This window comes from Mesoplodon bidens (assembly GCF_964165515.1).
Source record: "Mesoplodon bidens genome assembly, chromosome: 10".
In the NCBI taxonomy this organism is placed as follows: domain Eukaryota; kingdom Metazoa; phylum Chordata; class Mammalia; order Artiodactyla; family Ziphiidae; genus Mesoplodon; species Mesoplodon bidens.
Genome location: NC_138172.1, coordinates 60100566 through 60125407, shown reverse-complemented (window position 1 = coordinate 60125407; position 24842 = coordinate 60100566). Strand labels below are relative to the sequence as shown.

Below are 24842 nucleotides of genomic sequence, written 5' to 3'. Positions count from 1 at the left end.
CATCTTTCAGAAGATTTGCCTTTCAGGACATGGTGTGGATACAGAGAGACTGTTTAATGGACAATTAAAATACTCTTTGTACAAAGTAATGGGGAGGAGCTGAGTGGTGGCAGGGAAAATTCCAGGAAAGGGACCAATGGGAAAACTTCAGAAGTAGACTATGTCAATGACATATTGGTTGGATAGAGGAAATAGAGTTAGAAAAGGAAATTATAAGGTGATTTAGGTACTGAGCTAGAGTGACCATGGGGACTGAGAATTAGTGCTCTTTAAGCTGTTCTCTGTACATCAGACTCTCCCAGATACTTTATCAAAAGTTAATGCTCAAAACAACACATTGGGGCTTCCCTGGTGGTGCAGTGGTTGGGAGTCCGCCTGCCGATGCAGGGGATGCAGGTTGGTGCCCCGGTCCGGGAAGAACCCACATGCCGCGGAGCAGCTGGGCCCGTGAGCCACGGCTGCTGAGCCTGCGTGTCTGGAGCCTGTGCTTCACAATGGGAGAGGCCACAACAGTGAGAGGCCTGCAAACCGTAAAAAAAAAAAGCAACCCCCCCCAAAAAAAACACATTGGTGTCAATTGTAATTATTGTGATTTTTAAGATAAAGCAACAGTGGTTTAAAGAGTCTAAGTGAGTTGCCTAAGGTTATAGATCTAACGAATGGTATTTGTATCTGATTTCTAATTTAAGTCTGATTCTACAGCCTGTACTCTCTCTACTGGCCTTTCCCCTTCCCTCCTTCCACCAAGAAGATAAACTAGTGGTGTTCCTGGTTTGAGATATAGCCATTTAAGTGGCTGTTCTCTGGATCTGATTTCTTATCATTTGTCCATTGAATGTGTATTCACTGCATGTTAACTTTGTGCCCAGGCTCTGTGCTCAATGCTAATGATAAAAAGATGAAAGAGATTATTTTAGCAATTCCTATGTAATGAGGAACTCAATAGCAGTAACCCTCAAAAATATAATTCTTTTTAAAACTTCCTCTCTTTAGGACAATTTCACTTATGGACCATAAGTCCATAAGTGAAACTATGGAAAACTATTTGGCAGGTGTGTGTCACTGATCATAGTTCCTAATCCTGACATATTTTGTTACTTTATGCACGTACATATATATATATATATATATATATATATATATATATATATATATATATATGGGCAGCACAGGACAGGGATTACCATCATATAGCCAAATTCATTACCTCTTATTAGCTACATGACTGTGGGCAAATTGACTAACCTTTCCATACCTCAGTTTCTCAAGAATTGGGTACAGTAAACCTGCCTGCCTTGAAGGACCATTAAGAGGACTAGTGAATTAAGGAGAGGGTGAGAGTTGAACAGTGCCTAGTTCATAGTCAATACTCAATAAACATGAGGTCTTACCATTATTTCTGTTCCACAACCTTATTTTAGATAAGTCTTAGATTTCAAGTTGGTAAATTTTATGGACAATATAAAGAAAAGAGTAGATGGAAAGGAACAAAGATAAAACAATTTTGTTATTTTTATGCATTAACAGAACTAATATACAGTACAAGAAATTTTTAATGGAGCAGTGGTAAGAAAAAATAAATTTCTCGTTTTAGACAAGTAAATCCTAAACAACCAGTGTCTAGTTTGTTAGTAATTATTCCACTAGGCATTATCATGCTTTACCTGTTAGTCAAATAATATTATACATGTATATTTTATGTGCTCACACACACACATATTTATAAGGGCAGGCAGAGATTGGATGGTAAGTCAGCAGTGTAGTAAGTGGTGATAATGACCATCCACAGTATTCTCAAGAGATTTTCACATAAAATAAAATTTGAGTAGCCTCATCCACCAGAGGGCAGACAGCAGAATCAAGAAGAACGACAATACTGCAGCCTGTGGAACAAAACCACATTCACAGAAGGACAGATAAGATCAAAAGGCAGAGGGCTCTGTACCAGATGAAGGAACAAGATAAAACCCCAGAAAAACAACTAAATGAAATGGAGATAGGCAATCTTCCAGAAAAAGAAAACAGAATAATGATAGTGAAGATGATCCAGGGCCTCGGAAAAAGAATGCAGGCAATCATTGAGAAGATGCAAGAAATACTTAAGAAAGATCTAGAAGGATTAAACAACAAACAAACAGAGATGAACAATACAATAATTGAAATGAAAAATACACTAGAAGAAATCAATAGCAGAATAACTGAGGCAGAAAAACGGATAAGTGACCTGGAAGATAAAATAGTGTAAATAACTATTGCAGAACAAAGAAAAAAGAATGAAAAGAATTGAGGGCAGTCTCAGAGACTACTGGGAAAACATTAAACTCACCAACATTCGAGTTGTAGGGGTCCTAGAAGAAGAAGAGATAAACAAAGGGACTGAGAAAATATTTGAAGAGATTATAGTTGAAAACGTCCCTAATATCGGAAAGGAAATAGTTAATCAAGTCCAGGAAGCACAGAGAGTCCCATACAGGATAAATCCAAGGACAAACACACCAAGACACATATTAATCAAACTATCAAAAATTAAATACAAAGAAAACATATTAAAAGCAGCAAGGGAAAAACAACAAATAACATACAAGGGAATCCCCATAAGGTTTACAGCTGATCTTTCAGCAAAAACTCTGCAGGCCAAAAAGGAGTGGCAAGACATATTTAAAGTGATGAAAGGGAAAAAACTATAATGAAGACTACTCTACCCAGCAAGAATCTCATTCAAATTTGACAGAGATATTAAAACCTTTACAGACAAGCAAAAGCTAAGAGAATTCAGCACCACCAAACCAGCTTTACAACAAATGCTAAAGGAATTTCTCTAGGCAGGAAACACAAGAGAAGGAAAAGACCTAAAAAAACAACCCAAAATAGTTAAAAAAATGATAATAGGAACATACATATCGATAATTATCTTAAATGTAAATGGAATAAATGCTCCCACCAAAAGACATAGACTGGCTGAATGGATATAAAAACTAGACCCATATACATGCTGTCTACAGGAGACCCACTTCAGACATAGGGACACATACAGACTGAAAGTGAGGGGATGGAGAAAGATATTCCATGCAAATGGAAATCAAAAGAAAGTTGGAGTGACAATTTTCATATCAGAGAAAATAGACTTTAAAACAAAGACTATTCCAAGAGAAAAACAAGGACACTACATACTGATCAAGGAACCAACCCAGGAAGATATAACAATTGTAAATATTTATGCACCCAACAGAGGAGCACGTCAATACATAAGGCAAATACTAACAGCCATAAAAGGGAAGTCGACAGTAACACAATCATACTAGGGTACTTTAACACCCCACTTTCACCAATGGACAGATCATCCAAAATGAAAACAAATAAGGAAACACAAGCTTTAAATGATACATTAAACAAGATGGACATAAATTATATTTATAGGACATTCCATCCAAAAACAACAGAACACACATTCTTCTCAAGTGCTTATGGAACATTCTCCAGGATAGATCATATCTTGGGTCGCAAATCAAGCCTTGGTAAATTTAAGAAAATTGAAATCGTATCAACTATCTTTTCTGACCACAACACAACGAGACTAGATATTAAGTACAGGAAAAAAATCTATAAAAAATACAAACACATGGAGGCCAAACAATGCACTACTTAATAACCAAGAGATCACTGAAGAAATTAAGAGGAAATCAAAAAAATACCTAGAAACAAATGACTAAGAAAACACGATAACCTAAAACCTATGGGATGTGGCAAAAGAAGTTCTAAGAGGGAAGTTCATAGCAAAACAATCTTACCTTAAGAAACAAGGTACATCTCAAATAAACAACCTAACCTTACACCTAAAGCAATTAGAGAAAGAAGAACAAAAAACCCCAAAGTTAGCAGAAGGAAAGAAATCATAAAGATAAAATCATAAATAAATGAAAAAGAAATGAAAGAAATGATAGCAAAGATCAATAAAACTAAAAGCTGGGGCTTCCCTGGTGGGGCAGTGGTACAGAGTCCACCTGCCGATGCAGGGGACGTGGATTTGGGTCCTGGTCTGGGAAGATCCCACATGCCATGGAGCAGCTGGGCCCGTGAGCCATGACTGCTGAGCCTGTGTATCCAGAGCCTGTGCTCCACAATGTGAGAGGCCACAACAGTGAGAGGCCTGCATACCGCAAACAACAACAACAACAAAAAAACTAAAAGCTGTTTTTTTGAGAAGATAAATCAAATTGATAAACCATTACCAGACTCATCAAGAAAAAAAGGCAGAAGCCTCAAATCCATAGAATTACAAATGAAAAAGGAGAAGTAACAATTGACACTGCAGAAATACAAAGGATCATGAGAGGTTACTACAAGCAACTCTATGCTAATAAAATGGACAACCTGGAAGAAATGGGCACATTCTTAGAAATTCACAATCGTCTGAGACTGAACTGGGAAGAAATAGAAACTGTGAAGAGACCAATCACAAGCACTGAAATTGAAACTGTTATTAAAAATCTTCCAACAAATAAAAGCCCTGGACCAGATGGCTTCACAGGTGAATTCTCTCTAACATTTAGAGAAGACCTAACACCTATCCTCCTCAAACTCTTCCAAAATATAACAGAGGGAGGAACACTCCCAAACTCATTCTACAAGGCCACCATCATGCTGCTACCAAAACCAGACAAAGATGTCACACAAAAAGAAAACTACAGGCCAAGATCACTGATGAACATAGATGCAAAAATCCTCAACAAAATACTAGCAAACAGAATCCAACAGCACATTAAAAGGATCATACACCATGATCAAATGGGATTTATCTCAGGAATGCAAGGATTCTTCAGTATACACAAATCAATGTCGTACACCATATTAACAAATTGAAGCAGAAAAACCATATGATCATCTAAATAGATGCAGAGAAACCTTCCAACAAAATTCAACACCTATTTCTGATAAAAACCCTCCAGGAAGTAGGCATAGAGGGAAATTTCCTCAACCTAATAAAGGCCATATATGAAAAACCCACAGCCAACATCATCCTCAATGGTGAAAAACTGAAACCATTTCCACTAAGATCAGGAACAAGACAAGGTTGTCCGCTCTCACCACTCTTATTCAACATAGTCTTGGAAGTTTTAGCCACATCAATCAGAGAAGAAAAAGAAATCCAAATAAGAAATGAAGAAGTAAAGCTGTCACTGTTTGCAGATGACATGATACTATACATAGAGAATCCTAAAGATGCTACCAGAAAACTAATAGAGCTAATCAATGAATTTGGTAAAGTAGCAGGATACAAAATGAATGCACAGAAATCTCTGGCATTCCTGTACACTAATGATGAAAAATCTGAAAGTGAAATTAAGTAAACATCCCCATTTACGATTGAAACAAAAAAGAATAAAATGTCTAGGATTAAACCTACCTAAGGAGACAAAAGACCTGTGTGCAGAAAATTATAATACACTGATGAAAGAAATTAAATATGATACCAACAGATGGAGAGATATACCATGTTCTTGGATTGGAAGAATCAATATTGTGAAAATTACTCTACTACTCAAAGCAATCTACAGATTCAATGCAATCCTTTTCAAATTACCACTGACATTTTTCACAGAACTAGAACAAAAAATTTCACAATTTGTATGGAAACACAAATGACCCCAAATAGCCAAAGCAATCTTGAGAAAGAAAAACAGAGCAGTTGGAATCAGGCTCCCTGACTTCAAACTATACTACAAAGCTACAGTAAGTAAGACAGTATGATACTGGCACAAAAACAGAAATATAGATCAGTGGAACAGGATAGAAAGCCCAGAGATAAACCCACACACATATGATCACCTTATCTTTGATAAAGGAGGCAAGAATATACAGTGGAGAAAATACAGCCTCTTCAATAAGTGGTGCTGGGAAAACTGGACAGGTACATGTAAAAGTATGAAATTAGAACACCCGCTAACACCATACAGAAAAATAAACTGAAAATGGATTAAAGACCTAAATGTAAGGCCAGACACTATCAAACTCTTAGAGAAAAACATAGGCAGAACACTCTATGGCATAAATCACAGCTAGATCCTTTTTGACCCACTTCTTAGAGAAATGGAAATAAAAACAAAAATAAACAAATGAAACCTAAAGAAACTTAAAAGCTTTTGCACAGCAAAGGAATCCATAAACAAGACAAAAAGACAACCCTTAGAATGTGAGAAAGTATTTGCAAATGAAGCAAGTGACAAAGGATTAATCTCCAAAATTAACAAGCTGCTCATGCAGCTCAATATCAATAAAACAAACAACTCAATCCAAAAATGGGCAGAAGACCTTAATAGACATTTCTCCAAAGAAAGTATACAGATTGCCAACAAACACATGAAAGAATGCTCAACATCATTAATCATTAAAGAAATGCACATCAAAACTACAATGAGATATCATCTCACACCAGTCAGAATTGCTATCATTAAACAATCTACAACAGTAAATGCTGCAGAGGGTGTGGAGAAAAGGGAACCCTCTTGCACTGTTGGTGGGAATGTAAATTGATACAGCCACTATGGAGAACAGTATGGAGGTTCCTTAAAAATCTAAAAATAGAACTACCATACGACCCAGGAATCCCACTACTGGGCATATACCCTGAGAAAACCATAATTCAAAAAGAGTCATTTACCAAAATATTCATTGCAGCTGTATTTACAATAGCCAGTACATGGAAGCAACCTAAGTGTCCATCAACAGATGAATGGATAAAGAAGATGTGGTACATATATACAATGGAATATTACTCAGCTGTAAAAAGAAACGAAATTGAGTTATTTGTAGTGAGGTGGATGGACCTAGAGTCTGTCATACAGAGTGAAGTAAGTCAGAAAGAGAAAAACAAATACCATATGCTAACATATATTTGGAATCTAAGAAAAAAAAATGCTCACGAGGAACCTAGGGGCAAGACGGGCATAAAGATACAGACCTACTAGAGAATGGAGTTGAAGATATGGGGAGGGGGAAGGGTAAGCTGTGATAAAGTGAAGGAGTGGCATGGACATATATACACTTCCAAATGTAAAATAGATAGCTAGTGAGAAGCAGCCGCATAGCACACGGAGATCTGCTCGGTGCTTTGTGACCACCTAGAGGGGTGGGATAGGGAGGGTGAGAGGGAGGGAGACACAAGAGGGAAGTGATATAGGGACATAGGTATATGTATAACTGATTCACTTTGTTATAAAACAGAAACTAACACACCATTGTAAAGCAATTATAGTGCAATAAAAATGTTAAAAATAAATAAATAAATGGCAGAGTTAATATTTGAAAAAAAAGATGACTAATGAGAATAAATAAATAAATGAAATTTGAGAGATATTAGTAATTAAACTGCACACTTGTGCTTGTAAACTTACACGAGTCATATAATATGTACTTGGTGTTTTAAATTTCTTCTGCATTGTACTTTACCATATATGTCTAGTCAGAATCAGACTATTTTAGTTAAGAGCAAATTACTGGTAGCAGTATATGGCTCCTAAAATTAGTGTAGTAGTTTTTTACTTTTTAGGCCCCTCTAGTTGGAAAAGCATAGTTCATTTGCATTATGAATTTGTTTAATTGATTTTATCATAAAGAATAGAAATAACTGATTACATCTTTTAATATCATTAGCAGTAAATCACTTTAGAAAAGAATATTCAGGATTCATGAGCTATTTTATCTCTGCTGTAATACTTTATTTTCTCGTCTCCGGTGTTAGGTTATGGATGAAGCCACAACCCCAAGCTCCTTCCCCCAGTTTCCTCCCACAGGACCCCCCTCTCCTGGAGTCTCTTGCTCTTCTTTCTCTGAAAATTCAAACTTTATTTACTTTATCCTGAAACAATATCTTCTTTTTCATATTCTCAAAATACTTTATCTGTACCTCTCTTGCAGCACCTACCACTTTACATCATGTAAATATTCTTGGTGGTAAAGGTCACAATCTACACTTAGGTCCAGATGCCCTGGACTTGGCCAGTCTGAGTGCCTCCTCTGAGGCTCAGGGAAGTTCTTACCAGCCCGAGAAGAAAATCTAAGGCTTAAATTGCTAATACAAGTAAATCAGGGGCTTCTTTATCATTCTTGTGCCTTGGGGGATGAATAAAGGACAAGAAAATGTCAAATTATTTTTCACATGACAAGTAGCAATATTAAAAAAAAAAAACTAAAACAAAAATAACATCCTGGTTCCAGACAGCAAAGATAGACCTGTAAAATGCTCTCTTTCCAGCATTAAAAAATAATGTCACCAGGAAAGTTACATGTTGATCTAATAAAAATTAGTGAGTCACTTCAAATGGGAAAGTAAACAAGCCAGGCGTCCACTCTGGCGTCACCATCTTGGTAGCAAGGGCACCAATACTGCAGGAGGAAGAGCTGGCCCTTAGGACAGGATGACCGATGTGTCAACACCATTTGTCCCTGCCTTTTAAACAAGCACCTGGAAACAGGAATCCAAGAGGAAACATTCTCTGGGTCCAGGGAGTCACAAAGCACATATATCATCACCTCAAATTAGAGACACCTGGGGTTCTTACTCGCCTGAGCCTGCAGGTTCGGGGAAGAAACACTAGCATCGCCACTTTCCTGATGTTTATTGCTCTCAGTTAAAAGGAGCTTTCTTTATTCTCTGCTGAGAGTATGATGCACCAAGAGGGCTTGCTAAGAGTAGCTCTAATCCTCGTGAATTAGTTTTGGAAAACCAGAATAACATATTTACCCCGTTCCTTAAGTCCTCTAAATCAAGAGAGAAATCGAACAAGTAGGAGAAGAAAGGGCAGGGGGTGATCAGATGGGGAAAATCTCTAGAAACTGAAACAGGAAAGAAAGAGCTGAAGAAACTGGTTGCTTAATCTGGAAAAGAGATAATTGAGAGGGTGTCCTCCTGATAACTTTTCAAATAGTACAGCTATAATTTTTTGTGTGTCAACAGAGCAAGCAGACCTAAGAATGATGAAAATCCTATACTGGGAGGTAGATTTTAGCCTAAAGGAAGGGGAAAAAAATCTGTCACCAACAAACCAACAAACAAACACAAACTTTGACCATAAGAGAAAATAATTGCTTTCTCATGAAGTAATGAGTTCTGGGTCATTGGATGTGTTCAAGCAGAGATTGAATGACCACTTTTAGGGAATAGTGCAGAAAAGAGTCCAACATCTGATAATGGTTGGGTTAAATGGCCTGTAAGATTCCTCTGAAATCTAACATTTTATGTTCCAAGAATGTACCCAATTTTATGCCTTGGATGTAAAGTTCAGGAAGCAATATTATTTCTAAGCAATTTTCTGTGTCCCATTTAATAAAAAATAAAGGAATAAACTAGTTTCTAAATGAGAAAGAAATAGAACTGGGGCTTTATATTTTTCTGGTCAAAAGAGGCCTTCCACATCTTTTGTCCTGTGCATTCTAAGAAAATAATACTCTAAAATCTAACACTTTCTCTGTTTAATATTTCCTTTTGTGAAAGCTAGTTTCATTTCTCACCTTGTAAGGAAAGACTCAGCTCCAAGTTTCATAATTTTATGACTCCTTTTACCTCAGAGAGCAAGGCACAGTTTAATTCAGACTGACCTGGGATACTTATTTAAAAGTTAGATTCCTGGTCCCACTTTAACAAATGAACCAGAATCTTTGGGATGGTGCCTTTGAATCCTAATGTTTAACTCATACCTTCTGATGACTCCTGTGCATAATAAAGTTCAAGAACGTGTGCAATGGATCTTGACAACTGGGGTTTCAGTATGTCAGCATGGTTTATTCTCATGTTATTAAATCTCCCCAAACCCACTCTTTCTTGTGGAAGGAAGAAATAGTTAACTTTAAAAATATTTTTCTTGATGTAGTTTTTTCATTTGCTTGCTTTCGTTTATCAACTTGACAATAAGAAAAATCAAAATATATTTGTTTTTGCATATGAGCATATACTTTTAATCTCATAGCAGAGCTGTGTCCGGGGATTTTGAAAGAGGAAGGAAACATTTTTTATCTTTTATTTGTTCCTGTAAAAATGGTTTGTGATGGGTTAGCTTACTGTTTACAGCAGTATGCCACTATATCCAAAGGTATAAGTCAGGTACCTATGCGGCCAATAATAGTGTGTTTCACTCCATGGTTTAAACATTCACAACCTTGTTTGAGAGAGTAACTGTGTTTTTCCAGGACTTTTTTTTATTGCCAGTGACAGAAATGACACACAAACTAGCTTAAGAAAACAAAAAACCTTATGTAATGGGAGAAGATAAGAATGGATTTTAGGCATGTCTGGAGTTGAGAATCAAATGATGTCAGCAGAAGTTTGTCTTGAGCCATTCTTTAGCTTTGATTTTTTCTGGATTAACTTCATTCTGGTAAAGTGTTCCCATGTGGTAGCAAAGACAGCCATCATCAGCTCTAGTCTTACATTGATCACTCTTAGTGGTGGTCCCAGAGAAAAGAAAGTGCATCTTTCCAAATTCTCCTTGCAATGACCTTCCTTGGCCTGCAAAAGTCACATGACCATTCTTGACTCAGTCCTAGTGGTCAGTGGAATGAAATGCTTGAGTTTTCTCATTGTCCATTCTTAGGCCACACATCCATCTTTGGAACCAAAGTCTGTATCGCCTCATGGGTCTCTGAGGATATGTGAATCTGGGCATTTTTCTCCCAAAGGAGGAGATTTGAGCAAAATAAAGTAGCCGATGTCCTCCAATGAGATGACTTATTAAGTCCTTCTTTCAACAGACATTTATTGATCATAAAATATTGGAGAGTTAGAGAAGAACCCACACTGACTTCCACTCCTTAGATTCAGTCCAGTGGGTGGGACTGGTCTTTAGCAATTGCTATGTATAATGGTAAGGGTTATAGTGGAAGTAGGGATGAAATTCTGAGGGAAGGAAGAGGACAATGTAACTAAGTGGGACTCAGTAATTTAAAAAGAAAACATCAGAGGTGACAGTGAGCTGGATCTGGAGAATGGGTGGGGGCTGTAAGGTGAACACAATGGGAAGGGGAGGCCAGGAAAAGGGACCAGCAGGTATAAAGACACATGTTCTAAAAAGGAAAATAAGTAAGAGTATCATCTCCTTAGGTGACACCTAGATAATGAAAATAGGCTTTACAAGCAAGCAGGTTGAAAAAAAATCATGACTTGGTAAATTTGAGTTTCTTGTCCATTTTGGCTGAAAGCCAGTGCAACTTACTCTAGATAACTCAATCTCTATTAAGTGGAACTGCATTTCCACCTGTAAGAAAACTCTATAGTGGAAATAAAGATTATTTTTTAGATCAGGTTGTTAAGATAAAATGTTAGAAAACTCTTAAAGGCAATTGCAATGAAGTTTAACAATTTTCCTTCTTACTGAAGGAAAAAATAATATGGCAGCAATTCAGGAAAGGCACACTTAAAATTCAGTGAAATGTAGAAGCAACAGAAGTTAAAAGTGAAGCAGTTTTCTGTAGATTGCAGTCATTTTTAAAGATGATAAAGACAGTTATTTATTCCATAGGCCATTGGTGATGATTCAAACGTGGAATATTATAAATATGATATCAGTTCAACATGTAAAGATAAAAATGACTTTAAATATTTTGAGGTGGGGTGGAGGGCAGAGGAGCAAAGGAAAAGACTGAGTGGGGAGGTGGCATGATCATAAAATAATGTTTGGATTCAGCTTTTCACCGTGACTCTGTAGGCTTTAGGTTTAATAATATGGTCTGCTTTAGAGAGACCAAATGATCATGTAGTGATGGTGTAGATGAGGATAATAAGAGCATTGTTTTAAATCCTGTATCTCTATTGCCTTTCATCCTCAAAATGACCCTTTATTGTAGGCTCAGTGTCATCCCCACCTCAGCAATGAGGTTGAGTAGCACAACCAATGCTAGACCCAGGGTCCTGACCCACAGGGGGTGATTGTGGAGTCCAACTTTGGATAATAATGGCTAGTAGCCATTTAGCATCTACTCTGAGCCCAGATTACATGTGTTTTATCTATTTTTCACAGATGTCCTATGAATAGGTGTTATTTTAAACCTATTTCACAGATGAAGAATGACTTGAGATGTTGAGAAAATTGTCCAAGGGAAGTTAATAAATGTCCAAACCTGGACTTAAAAGTCAGCTTCTATGTTGATCTCTTTCCTGTATGGTCATAATGAACAAGGGGAATCCAGTTCCTCATTATCTTTCATGAATACACAGCAAATGCCTAGTTAATTACAAGATGCTACTCTGCTGAGACCTTAATAGTAAAGAATTACTAAATAACTTAAATATGGTAGTCCCAAAAGTAGTTGATTTTAAACCTATATCTGAGCTATGTATGCGAGTCTAGGATTTAAATTTATTTATGAAAAATTGCATGTCTCCTATACTGATTCTTAATACCTCTTTGAATTTTTCTTATTTGAAAAATACCTCTTTGAATTTTGTTACTGATTTTAGATATAAAACTATTAGATGTCTGTTTAAGTAGACTTGGTAACATTTAAGAGGTTAAAATTTTTAGCACAGCCTTATGTTTTAATATGGCAGGTTGAACATATAATGATATCTACTACTGAGTTCAAAAACTCATAGTTCTAGGAATAAAGATGTAGAAATAGGACGTGGAGGGAAGTTCAATGGTGTGTGAAAGATTTTATGAAAATACAGGATGTAGAGAGTGAGTGAAGGAATAGGACCTGGTTCAGAAAGGGAGAGGAAACCACAACATAGAAAACGTCCAAAGAGGGGCGCAAATCAGAAAAGCTTCATCTTACAAAGCTGTGAGTTGGGAGATGGGTCCAAGTGAGTGTAGCCTTGAAAACAAGGGTGTGGAGGTAAATGGAAAGGCTGTAGCTGGATAATGTTCACTTCCCACACATCTTTTCCTCCAGCACAGAACTCAAAGCTAAATGCATGAAATAGAACATAATAAATAAACTCCCTCTTGTGAGAGCACCAGAATCACAACTAACTGCTGAAGGAAGGAAGACAGGAAGACACTGGATCTCACCATAAAAGATACCCCACATCCAAAGACAAAGGAGAAGTCACAATGAGATGGTAGGAGAGGTTCAATCACAATAAAATCAAATCCCATAACATCTGGGTGAGTGACTCATAAATTGGAGGACAATTATACCACAGAACTCCACCTACTGGTGTGAAAGTTCTGAGTCCCACATTAGGTTTCCCAACCCGGGGGTCTGGCAATGGGAGGAGGAATTCCTAGAGAATCAAACGTTGAAGGCTAGTATAATTTGACTGCAGGACTTTGACAGGACTGAGGAAAACAGAGACTCCATTCTTGGAGGACACCCACCAAGTAGTGTGTGCATCAGGACCCATGGGAAGGAGCAGTGACCCCATAGGAGACTGACCCAGACCTACCTGCTAGGGTTGGAGAGCCTACTGCAGAGGCTGCGGCTGGCTTTGTCTCACCACGGAGACAAGAACACTGGCAACAGAAATTCTGGGAAGTATTCCTTAGCGTGAGCCCTCCTAGAGTCCACCATTAGCCCCAACAAAGAGCCTGTAGGCTCCAGTGCTGGGTCACCTCAGGCAAAACAACCAACAGGGAGGGAACTCAGACTCACCATCAGCAGACAAGTGGATTGAAGTTTTACTGAGCACTGCCCAACAGAGCAACACTCAGCTCTACCCAACACCAGTCCCTCCCATCAGGAAGCTTGCACAAGCCACTTAGATAGTTTCATTCACCAGAGGGCAGACAGCAGAAGCAAGAAGAACTACAATTCCACAGTCTGTGGAGTAAAAACCACATTCACAGAAAGATAGTCAAAATGAAAAGGCAGAGGACTATGTACCAGATGAAGGAACAAGAAAAACAACTAAATGAAGTGGACATAGGCAACCTTCCAGAAAAATAATTCAGAATAATGATAGTGAAGTTGATCTAGGACCTTGGAGAAAGAATGGAGGCAAAGATCAAAGAGATGCAAGAAATGTTTAACAAAGACCTAAAGGAAATGAAGACAGCCTAAGAGACCTCTAGAAGAACACTAAATGCACCAACATTTGCATTATACGGGTCACAGAAGGAGAAGAGAGAGAGAAAAGACTGAGAGTATATTTGAAGAGATTATAGTCAAAAACTAACCAAACATGGGAAAGGAAATAGCCATCCAGGTCCAGGAAGTGCAGAGAATCACAGGCAGGTTAAACCCAAGGAGAAACACGCCAAGACACATAGAAATAAAATTGAAAAAAAATAAAGACAAAGAAAAATTATTAAAAGCAACAAGGGAAAAATAACAAATAACATACAGGACAACTCTCACAAGGTTAACAGCTGATTTCTCAGCAGAAACTCTATTAGCCAGAAAGGAGTGGCACGATATATTTAAAGTGATGAAAGGGAAGAACTTACAACCAAGATTACTCTACCCGGCAAGGATCTCATTCAGATTCAACAGAGAAATCAAAAGCTTTATATACAAGCAAAAGGTAAGAGAATTCAGCACCACCAAACCAGCTCTACAACAAATGCTAAAGTAACTTCTCTAAGTGGAAAACACAAGAGAAGAAAAGGACCTACAAAAACAAACCCAAAAGAATTAAGAAAATTGTAATAGGAACATACATATCAATAATTACCTTAAATGTGAATGGATTAAATGCTCCAACCAAAAGACACAGTCTCGCTGAATGGATACAAAAAAAAAAAGACCCATATATATGCTGTCTACAAGACACTCACTTCAGACCTAGGGACACATACAGACTGAAAGTGAGGGGATGGAAAAAGATATTCCATGCAAATGGAAATCAAAAGAAACCTGGAGTAGCAATACTCATATCAGATAAAATAGACTTTAAAATAAAGAATGTTACAAGAGACAAGGAAGGACACTACATAATAATCAAGGGATAAATCCAAGAAGAAGATATAACAATTATAAATATATATGCACCCAACATAGGAGCACCTCAATACATAAGGCAAATGCGAACATCTATAAAAGAGGAAATCAACAGTAGCACAATAATAGTGTGGGATTTTAACATCTTACTTACACCAATGATCAGATCCTCCAGACTGAAAATTAATAAGGAAGCACAGGCTTTAAATGACACAATAGACCAGATAGATTTAATTGACATTTATAGGACATTCCATCTGAAAACAGCAGGTTATACTTGCTTCTCAAGTGCACATGGAACATTCTCCAGGATAGATCATATCTTGGGTCACAAATCAAGCCTCTGTAAAATTATTAAAATTAAAATCATATCAAGCATCATTTCTGACCACAATGTTATGAGATTAGAAATTAATTATAGGGAAAAAAACGTAAAAAACACAAACACAGGGAGGCTAAACAATATGTTACTAAATAGCTAAGAGATCACTGAAGAACTCAAAGAGGTATTCAAAAATTACCTAGAGCCAAATGACAACGAAAACACCCTGATCCAAAACTTATGGAATGCAGCAAAAGCAGTTCTAAAAGGGGAGATTATAGCAATACAATCCTACCTCAAGAAACAAGAAAAATCTCAAATAAACAATCTAACATTACACCTAAAGGAAAGAAAAACAGATAAAACCCAAAGTTAGTTAAAGGAGAGAAATCATAAAGATCAGAGCAGAAATAAATGAAATAGAAACAAAGAAAACAATAACAAAGATCAATAAAACTAAAAGCTGGTTATTTGAGAAGATAAACAAAATTGATAAACCTTTAGCTGGACTCATAAAGAAAAAAAGGGAGAGGACTCAAATCAATAAAATTAGCAATGAAAAAGGAGAAGTTACAACAGACACCACAGAAATACAAAGCATCATATGAGACGACTACAAGCAACTCTATGCCAATAAAATGGACAACCTGGAAGAAATGGACAAATTCTTAGAGAGGTATGACCTTCCAATACTGAACCAGGAAGAAATAGAAAATATGAGCTGACCAATCACAAGTAATGAAATTGAAACTGTGATTAAAAATCTTCCAACAAACAAAAGTCCAGGACCAGATGGCTTCACAGGTGAATTCTATGAAACATGTAGAGAAGAACTAACACCCACCCTTCTCAAACTCTTCCAAAAAATTGCAGAGGAAGGAATACTCCCAAACTCATTCTACAAGGCCACCATCACTCTGATACCAAAACCAGACAAAGATACTACAAAAAAAGAAAATTATAGACCAATATCACTGATGAATATAGATGCAAAAATCCTCAACAAAATACTAGCAAACAGAGCCCAACAACATACTAAAAGGATCATACACCATGATCAAGTGGAATTTATCCCAGAGATGTAAGGATTCTTCAATATATGCAAATCAACCAATGTGATACACCATATTAACAAATTGAAGAATAAAGACCATATGATCATCTCAATATATGCAGAAAGAGCTTTTGACAAAATTCAGCACCCATTTACGATAAAAACTCCCAGAAACTGGGCACAGAGGGAACCTACCTCAACATAATATGGAATGTATATGACAAGCCCACAGCAAACATCATTCTCAATGGTGAAAAACTGAAAGCATTTCCTCTAAGATCAGGAACAAGAAAAAGATATCTATGCTTGCCACTATTATTCAACATAGATTTGGAAGTCTTAGCCATGACAATCAGAGAAGAAAAAAATATATAAGGAATCCAAATTGGAAAGGAAGTAAAACTGTCACTGTTTGAAGATGACATGATACTATACATTGAGAATCCTAAAGATGCCAGCAGAAAACTACTAGAGCTAATCAGTGAATCTGATAAAGTAGCAAGATACAAGATTAATGCACAGAAATCTCTTGCATTCCTATACACTAACAATGAAAGATCAGAAAGAGAAATTAAGGAAACAATACCATTGCAACAAAAAGAATAAAGTACCCAGGAATAAACCTACCTAAGGTGGTGAAAGACCTGTACTCAGAAAACTAAAAGACACTGATGAAAGTAATCAAAGATGACACAAACAGATGGAGAGATATACTATGTTCTTGGATTGGAAGAATCAATATTGTGAAAATGACTATACTACCCAAAGCAATCCACAGATTCAGTGGAATCCCTTTCAGATTACCAATGGCATTTTTTTTTACAGAACTAGAACAAAAAATCTTAAAATGTGTATGGAGACACAACGAATAGCCAAAGCAATTTTGAGGGAGAAAAACGCAGCTGGAGGAATTAGGCTTCCTGACTTCAAACTACACTACAAAGCTACAGTAATCAAGACAATATGATACAGGCACAAAAACAGAAATATAGATGAATGGAACAGAATAGAAAGTCCAGAGATAAACCCATGCACCTATGGTCAACTAATCTATGACAAAGGAGGCAAGGATATACAATGGAGAAAAGACAGTCTCTTCAATAAGTGGTGCTGGGAAAACTGGACAGCTACATGTAAAAGAATGAGATTAGAATGCTCCCTAACACTATACACAAAAATAAATTCAAAATGGATTAAAGACCTAAATGTAAGATCGGACACTATAAAACTCTTAGAGAAAATATAGGAAGAACATTCTTTGACATAAATCACAGCAAGATCTTTTTTGACCTATCTCCTACAGTAATGGAAGTAAAAACAAAAATAAGCAAATGGAGCCTAATGAAACTTAAAAGTTTTTGCACAGCAAAGGAAACTTTAAACAAGATGAAAAATGAATCCTCAGAATGGGAGATAATATTTGAAAATGAATCAATGGACAAAAGAGGGCTTCCCTGTTGGCACAGTGGTTGAGAATCTGCCTGCTAATGCAGGGGACACGGGTTCGAGCCCTGGCCTGGGAGGATCCCACATGCCACGGAGCAACTAGGCCCGTGAGCCACAACTACTGAGCCTGCGCATCTGGAGCCTGAGCTCTGCAACAAGAAAGGCGACGATAGTGAGAGGCCTGCACACTGCGATGAAGAGTGGCCCCCGCTTGCCACAATTAGAGAAAGCCCTCGCACAGAAACAAGATGCAACACAGCAAAAATAAATAAATTAATTAATAAACTCCTACCCCCAACATATAAAAAAAAAAAGAAAAAAAGGTAAAATAAAACCAGCAATGGGAAAAAAATTTTTTTAAAAAAATGGACAAAGGACTAATCTCCAAAATATATAAACTGCTCATGAAGCTCAATATTAAAAAAACAAACAACCCAATCCAAAAATGGGCAGAAGACCTAAATAGACATCTTTCCAAAGAAAACATACAGATTGCCAAAAGGCACATGAAAAGCTGCTCAACATCACTAATTATTAGAGAAATGCAAATCAAAATTACAATGAGGTATCATCTCACAGCAGTTAGAATGGGCATCCTCAGAAAATCTACAAACAACAAATGCTGGAGAGGGTGTGGAGAAAAGGGAACCCTCTTGCACTGCTGGTGGGAATGTAAATTGATACAGCCACTATGGAGAACAGTATGGAGCTTCCTTAAAAATCTAAAATGACCCAGCAATTCTACTCCTGGGCATATACCCAAAGAAAACCGTAATTCAAAAGACACATGCACCCCAGTGTTCATGGCAGGACTATTTACAAGAGCCAGGTCATGGAAGAAACCTAAATGCCCATCAATAGACGAATGGATAGAGAAGTGTGGTACATATATACAATGGAATATTACTCAGCCATAAAGAGGAACAAAACTGGGTCATTTGTAGAGACGTGGATGGACCTAGAGACTGTCATACAGAGTTAAGTATTGCATATTAATGCATATATGTGAAATCTACAAAAATGGTAGAGATGAACCAGTTTGCCAGCCAGAAATAGTGACACAGATACAGAGAACAAACTTATGAACACCAAGGGTGGAAAGTGGTGGTGGGGTGGTGGTACGATGAATTGGGAGATTGGAGTTGACATATATATAGTAATATGTGTAAAATAGATAACTAATAAGAACCTGCTGTATAAAAAATAAAATAAAATTCAAAAAAGAAAAAAAAGAACATAAGTAAATAACAATGCACACAGAAAGTAGAACAGTGTCTGGGGAGATGTGGGAATGGGAAGTTAGTGTTTAATGGGCACAGAGTTTCAATTTGGGAAGATGAAATTGTTATGGAGATGGTTGGTGGTGATAGTTGCACAACAATGTGAATGTACTTAATGCCACTGAACTGTACACTTAAAAATGGGTAAAGTGGTACATTTTATGTTATGTTTACTTACCACAGTAAAAACAAGAATGGAGACTTCATATCTACAGGAATGTAAAGGACTGTCTGGTAAAACCAGGTATTTTATGTGGGAACTGGCCTTCTAGAGTGAAGCCTTCAACATCTCAGTCTTTCACAGCAGCTGACTTGCCACTGATTCAACAGAAGATGAAACCTGCAAGTTGGTAAACTTTTGTCCATCAGTACAAAGGCCTCTGCTAGATTTTCTACTGTCTTAACCTAAAATTCAAACAGGCATTAAAGGATGACCAGACAAATGAGGAATGTCAAAAAGAACGAGCAATGTTAATAATTAGCAACAATGGCCAAAGAGGGAATGATTAATCCAGAAAACAGAGGAGAACTTTAAAATTCTCTCTATACCTGGTATCTTTAGAGATCTTTTAGAGAGATATTACATTTATTAAATAAGAACAATATACTGTAAAATAGGAACACATAAAAATGTAACCAATGGAATAACTCAGTCGAAGAGTACAGAAAGAAATTAAGCAAATCTAGAGAAAGAATAAAAAGGACCAAAAACAAGAAAGGAAAATATGAGAATAAAGATTAAAGACATATGGATAAATTCAAGATTTGCTACCTAAAAATGGAAGTCCCTGAAAGAGAAAGAAGAGGGTAATAAACCATCAGAGAAATGATAAAGGAGGCAACACTGAACCAAAGCATGAGTCTCTAGGTTGGAAGGGCCTACCAGGTTCCCAGCAAAGGGAAGAAAAGATGTTTGCCTGGACATGTTATTGTGAAAATTCAGAATGCTGAAGTTTCCAGAAAGAAAAGAACAAAGTTAAAAAACAGGTCACCTTACAACTCAACAATAAAAAGAAAAATAACTCAATTTACAAAATGGACAAAGGATTTTAATGAACAAGAAAATAAACAAATGACCAATAAGCACATGAAAAGATGCTCAATAATCATTAGCCATCAGGGAAATCTAAACCAAAATAGCAATGGGATACCACCTAACAGCTACTAGGATGGCTGTGATCAAAGAGACAGATGATAAAAAGTGTTGGTGAGAATGTGGATGGATTGAAGCCCTCATACATTGCTGTTGGGATGGAGAGTGGTGTACTGCCTTGGAAAACAGTCTGATAGCTTCTCTGAAGGTTAAACGTTGTTACCATACATATGACCCAACAATTCCACTCCTAGGTATCTAGCCAAGAGAAATGAAAAAAAATATTCACACAAAAAGCTGTAAATAAAGTTCATAGTTGTATTATTAATAGCCCAAAGTGGAAACACCCCAACTCATGAAGGGATAAATAAAACGTAGTGCATCCATACAATGAAATATTATCTGGTCATAAAAAGGAATGAAGTACTGACACGTGTTTCAACAGGGATGAGCCTTGGAGATATTTTCCTAAATGAAAGAAGTCAGTCAGAAAAGACCACATATTTAAGATTCCCTTTATATGAAACGATGAGATTAGGCAAATCTATAGAGACAGAGAGGAGATTAGTGGTTGCCTAGGGAAGTGGAGGTTGGGGGAAAAGGGGGAGTGACTTTAATGGGTACCGATTTCTTTTGGGGGGAAGAAAATATTCTAAAATTTTGGTGGGGATGGTTGCACAGGTCTGTGATTATACTAAAAGCCATTGAATTGTACATTTTAAATGGGTGACTTGTATGATATGTGTGAATTATATCCCAACAAATCTTTTTTTTTTTTTTTTTAGGTCACACTGTTATCAGGCTTCTGAGTAGCCCTGGATTCTAGAAGTTTATATATAATGTGGAAATAAACAAAGACCACACAGATGAAAATAAGAAAATGCTATTTATTCACATGTTTCTATAGCAAGAGAGTCAGCCACCATCACTTGGTTTGCCAGAAACTCAAAGACAGGCAGAGGATTGGGAAAGCTTTTTACTGAAAAAAGGGAAGGTTTTAGGTGTGCTCTAACTGGAGACTGGGGTGTTGGAAATTTGTAGGGGGGCTTGCTAGAGGCAGGACATCCCATGTGATTGGTTAGGTGTGTATTTGGCTTTCTCTGGTTGGCACTAAATTGAAAGTGAGAACAAGACTTAGAGAAACTGTCAGTTGTTAATCAAATTCTGGCCATTTTGGGTCAATTTTTTTTAACGGTTTATTGTTTGATCTTCCTAGATTTTTTTTTAAAGACAGTGATCTGACCTACAAGTCTGACTTGTAGATAGTAGGCTGGTTTCCTGGCTCTGTAGATAATGGCTTCATTTCCTAGGCTGGTTGCCACAGATTTTGGGTCAGAGTTTTATTTATTTATTTATTTGTTTGTTTGTTTGTTTATTTATTTAATTGAAGTGTAGTTGATTTACAATGTTGTGTTAATTTCTGCTGTAAAGCAAAATGACTCATTTATACACATATATGTATTCTTTTCTTATATTCTTTTCTGTTATGGTTTATCACAAGATATTCAGTATAGTTCCCTGTGCTATACGGTAGGATCTTATTGTTTATCTATTCTATATGTAATAGTTTTCATCTGCTAATCCCAAACTCTGAATCACTCTCCCCCTCCCCCCATCTCCCCACTGGCAACCACAAGTCTGTTCTTTATGTCAGAGTTTTATTTTTATATATGATCCGGACATTGTCCACTTGTATATTCAGTCTCTAAATAAAAATGCTTTCAAAATTATGAAGGAATGAAAAAAATATATTAAAAATATACCTAAGGAGGGTCATCTGCGCCTTGCCTCTCCTTGTTCCAGCCCACTCTGCCACCACTGCAATGGCCCAAGCTGATATTGCCCTGACGGGACTGGCTTAACTGGGCAAAACTTAATTTTGAATATGAACAACCATGGCCTTGTTGGTCTGTGCTTTTAATAGGATAGTCTCCAAAGTTGATGATTTCTTGGCCAATGAGGTGAAGGGCACCAAGGTGGTTGGTGCTCACTCCTTGGAGGAGATGGTCTCCAAGCTGAGGAAGCCTTGGCGAATCATCCTGCTTGTGAAGACTGCCCTGGCTGTCGATTTTATTGAAAAACTGGTACCCTTGTTGGACACTGGTGACATCATCATCAATGGAGGAAATTCTAAATACAGGGATACTGCAAGACAGTGTTGAGACCCCAAGGCCAAGAGAATCTTGTTTGTGGGGAGTGGAGTTAGTGGTCGAGAGGAAGGGGTGTGGTATGGCCCATCATTTATGCAGGGAGGGAATAAGTAGGCTTGGCCCCACATCAAGGCAATCTTCCAAGGCATTGCTGTGAAAGTGGGGACTGGCGGACCCTGGTGTGACTGGGTGGGAGATGAGTGGGCAGGACACATTGTGAAGATGGTGCACAACAGGATAGAGTATGGAGACATGCAGCTGATCTGTGAAGCCTACTACCTGATGAAAAACGTCCTGGGCGTGGAGCACGAGGAGATGGCAAAGGCTTTTGAGGAATGGAATAGGATAGGGCTAGAGTCATTCCTGATTGAAATCACAGCCAATATTTTAAAGTTCCAAGATACCAATGGCAAATACCTGCTGCCAAAGATCAGGAACAGTGCAGGGGCAGAGGGGCGCTGGGAAGTGGACCACCATCTCGGCCCTGGAGTACGGTGTCCCTGTCACCTTCATCAGAGAACCGGTCTTTGCTCGATGCTTATCATCTCTGAAGGACGAGAGGATCCAAGCCAGCAGAAAGGTGAAGGGACCTCAAAAGATCCAGTTTGAAGGAGATAAGGAATCATTCCTGGAGGGCATTCAAAAAGCCCTCTATGCTTCCAAGATGATCACTTATGCTCAGGGCTTTATGTTGCTAGGACAGGCAGCCACTGAATTTGGCTGGATGCTCAACTATGGTGGCATTGCCCTGATGTGGAAGGGGTGCTGCATCAGCAGGAGTGTATTCCTAGGAAAGATAAAAGATGCATTTGATCGAAACCCAAGACTTCCGAATCTACTACTAGATGACTTCTTTAAGTCGGCTGTGGAAACTGCCAGGACTCCCGATGGCAGGCAGTGAGTACTGGTGTCCAGACAGGCATTCCCATGCTCTGCTTCACCACTGCTTTTTCCTTCTATGATGGATACAGACACAAGATGCTGCCAGCCAACCTAACCCGGGCTCAGCAAAGCAAGATTACTTTCGGGTCCAGACCTATGAACTCTTGGCCACACCAGGACTGTTTCTCCACACTAACTGGACAGGCCATAGTGCCAGTGTGTCCTTGTCTTCATACAATGCCTGATCAGATTCTGTTAGGTGCCACGACTCCACAAACAGGAACATTCCATTTGCCACACAGCAGTGCTTCCATGGCCCTTTGACCTACTTTCTGCTCAGATCTCTCTCTCTCTCTTTTTTAATTTACTAGTAGTTTTATTTATTTATTTATTTATAACATCTTTATTGGAATATAATTGCTTTACAATGTTGTGTTAGTTTCTGCTGTATAACAAAGTGAATCGGCGATTGCATACATATATCCCCATATGCCCTCCCTCTTGTGTCTCACTCCCACCCCTCTATGTGGTCACAAAGCACAGAGCTGATCTCCCTGTGCTATGCAGCTGCTTCCCACTAGTTATCTATTTTACATTTGGTAGTGTATGTATGTGCATGCCACCCTCTCACTTCACCCCACCTTATACTTCCCTCTCCCCATGTCCTCAAGTCCATTCTCTATGTCTGCGTTTTTATTCCTGTCCTGTCCCTAGGTTCATCAGAATCTTTTTTTTTTAAGATTCCATATGTATGTGTTAGCATACCATATTTATTTTTCTCTTTCTGTATGACAGACTCTAGGTCCATCCACCTCACTACAAATAACTCAATTTTGTTTCTTTTTATGGCTGAGTAATATTCCATGGTATATATGTGTCACATCTTCTTTATCCATTCATCTGTCGATGGACACTTAGGTTGCTTCTATGTCCTGGCTATTGTAAACAGAGCTGCAATGAACATTGTGGTATATGACTCTTTCTGAATTATGGTTTTCTCAGGATATATGCCCAGTAGTGGGATTGCTGGGTCATATGGTAGTTCTATTTTTAGTGTTTTAAGGAACCTCCATACTGTTCTCCATAGTAGCTGTATCAATTTACATTCCCACCAGATCTCTTAAAAAAGTGTCGTAAAAGACTCCTCTGAAGAGTCAACCCAAGTTTATTTGTAAAGTAGTTCTGTGAGAACCATCATGCCCTCTGCCCTCACCTTTTGGGACGGAGCAGGAATTGAGCATGTGCGCCACAGTGCGAGCCAGCTCTGTGAGGTGGTGTTTCACACATGTCCCCTGTGGATTCAGGAAGCAGAGTAAGTTTGCTCTGATAGAGGCAGCAGCACTTATCACATAGGAGGGAAAGGTTTTTGTGGAATTTAATCAAACTGGAACCTTTGTATTATGCAGGTGAATTTCCTTTTCTTTATAGAAAAGAGAATATGTTAGGTGCCACGACTCCACAAACAGGGACATTCCATTTGCCACACAGCAGTGCTTCCATGGCCCTTTGACCTACTTTCTGCTCAGATCTCTCTCTCTCTTTCCCTTTACTTTATAGAAATAAAAAGAAAAAAAATTCCCTAGAAATAAATAAAATCTGAGAGCTGAATACAAAATACATATTCAAGGATTCATAAACTTTACTTCCTAGGTGTCTTTCCTTAGAAAGTTAATTGAAGACATTTTCCAAAAAATTAGCATAAAAAGGGAAAGGCATGACATTCAGAAAGAGATGTTGCAATCCA

General features: G+C 37.8%; 1 pseudogene across 1 annotated transcript; it reads left to right on the top strand.

Moving 5' to 3' along the window:
* Positions 1 to 21889: 21889 nt before the first annotated feature.
* LOC308623888 (6-phosphogluconate dehydrogenase, decarboxylating-like) lies at positions 21890 to 23517 on the top strand (annotated as a pseudogene). Its single transcript has one exon. The product of its transcript is annotated as a 6-phosphogluconate dehydrogenase, decarboxylating-like (transcript).
* Positions 23518 to 24842: the final 1325 nt, after the last annotated feature.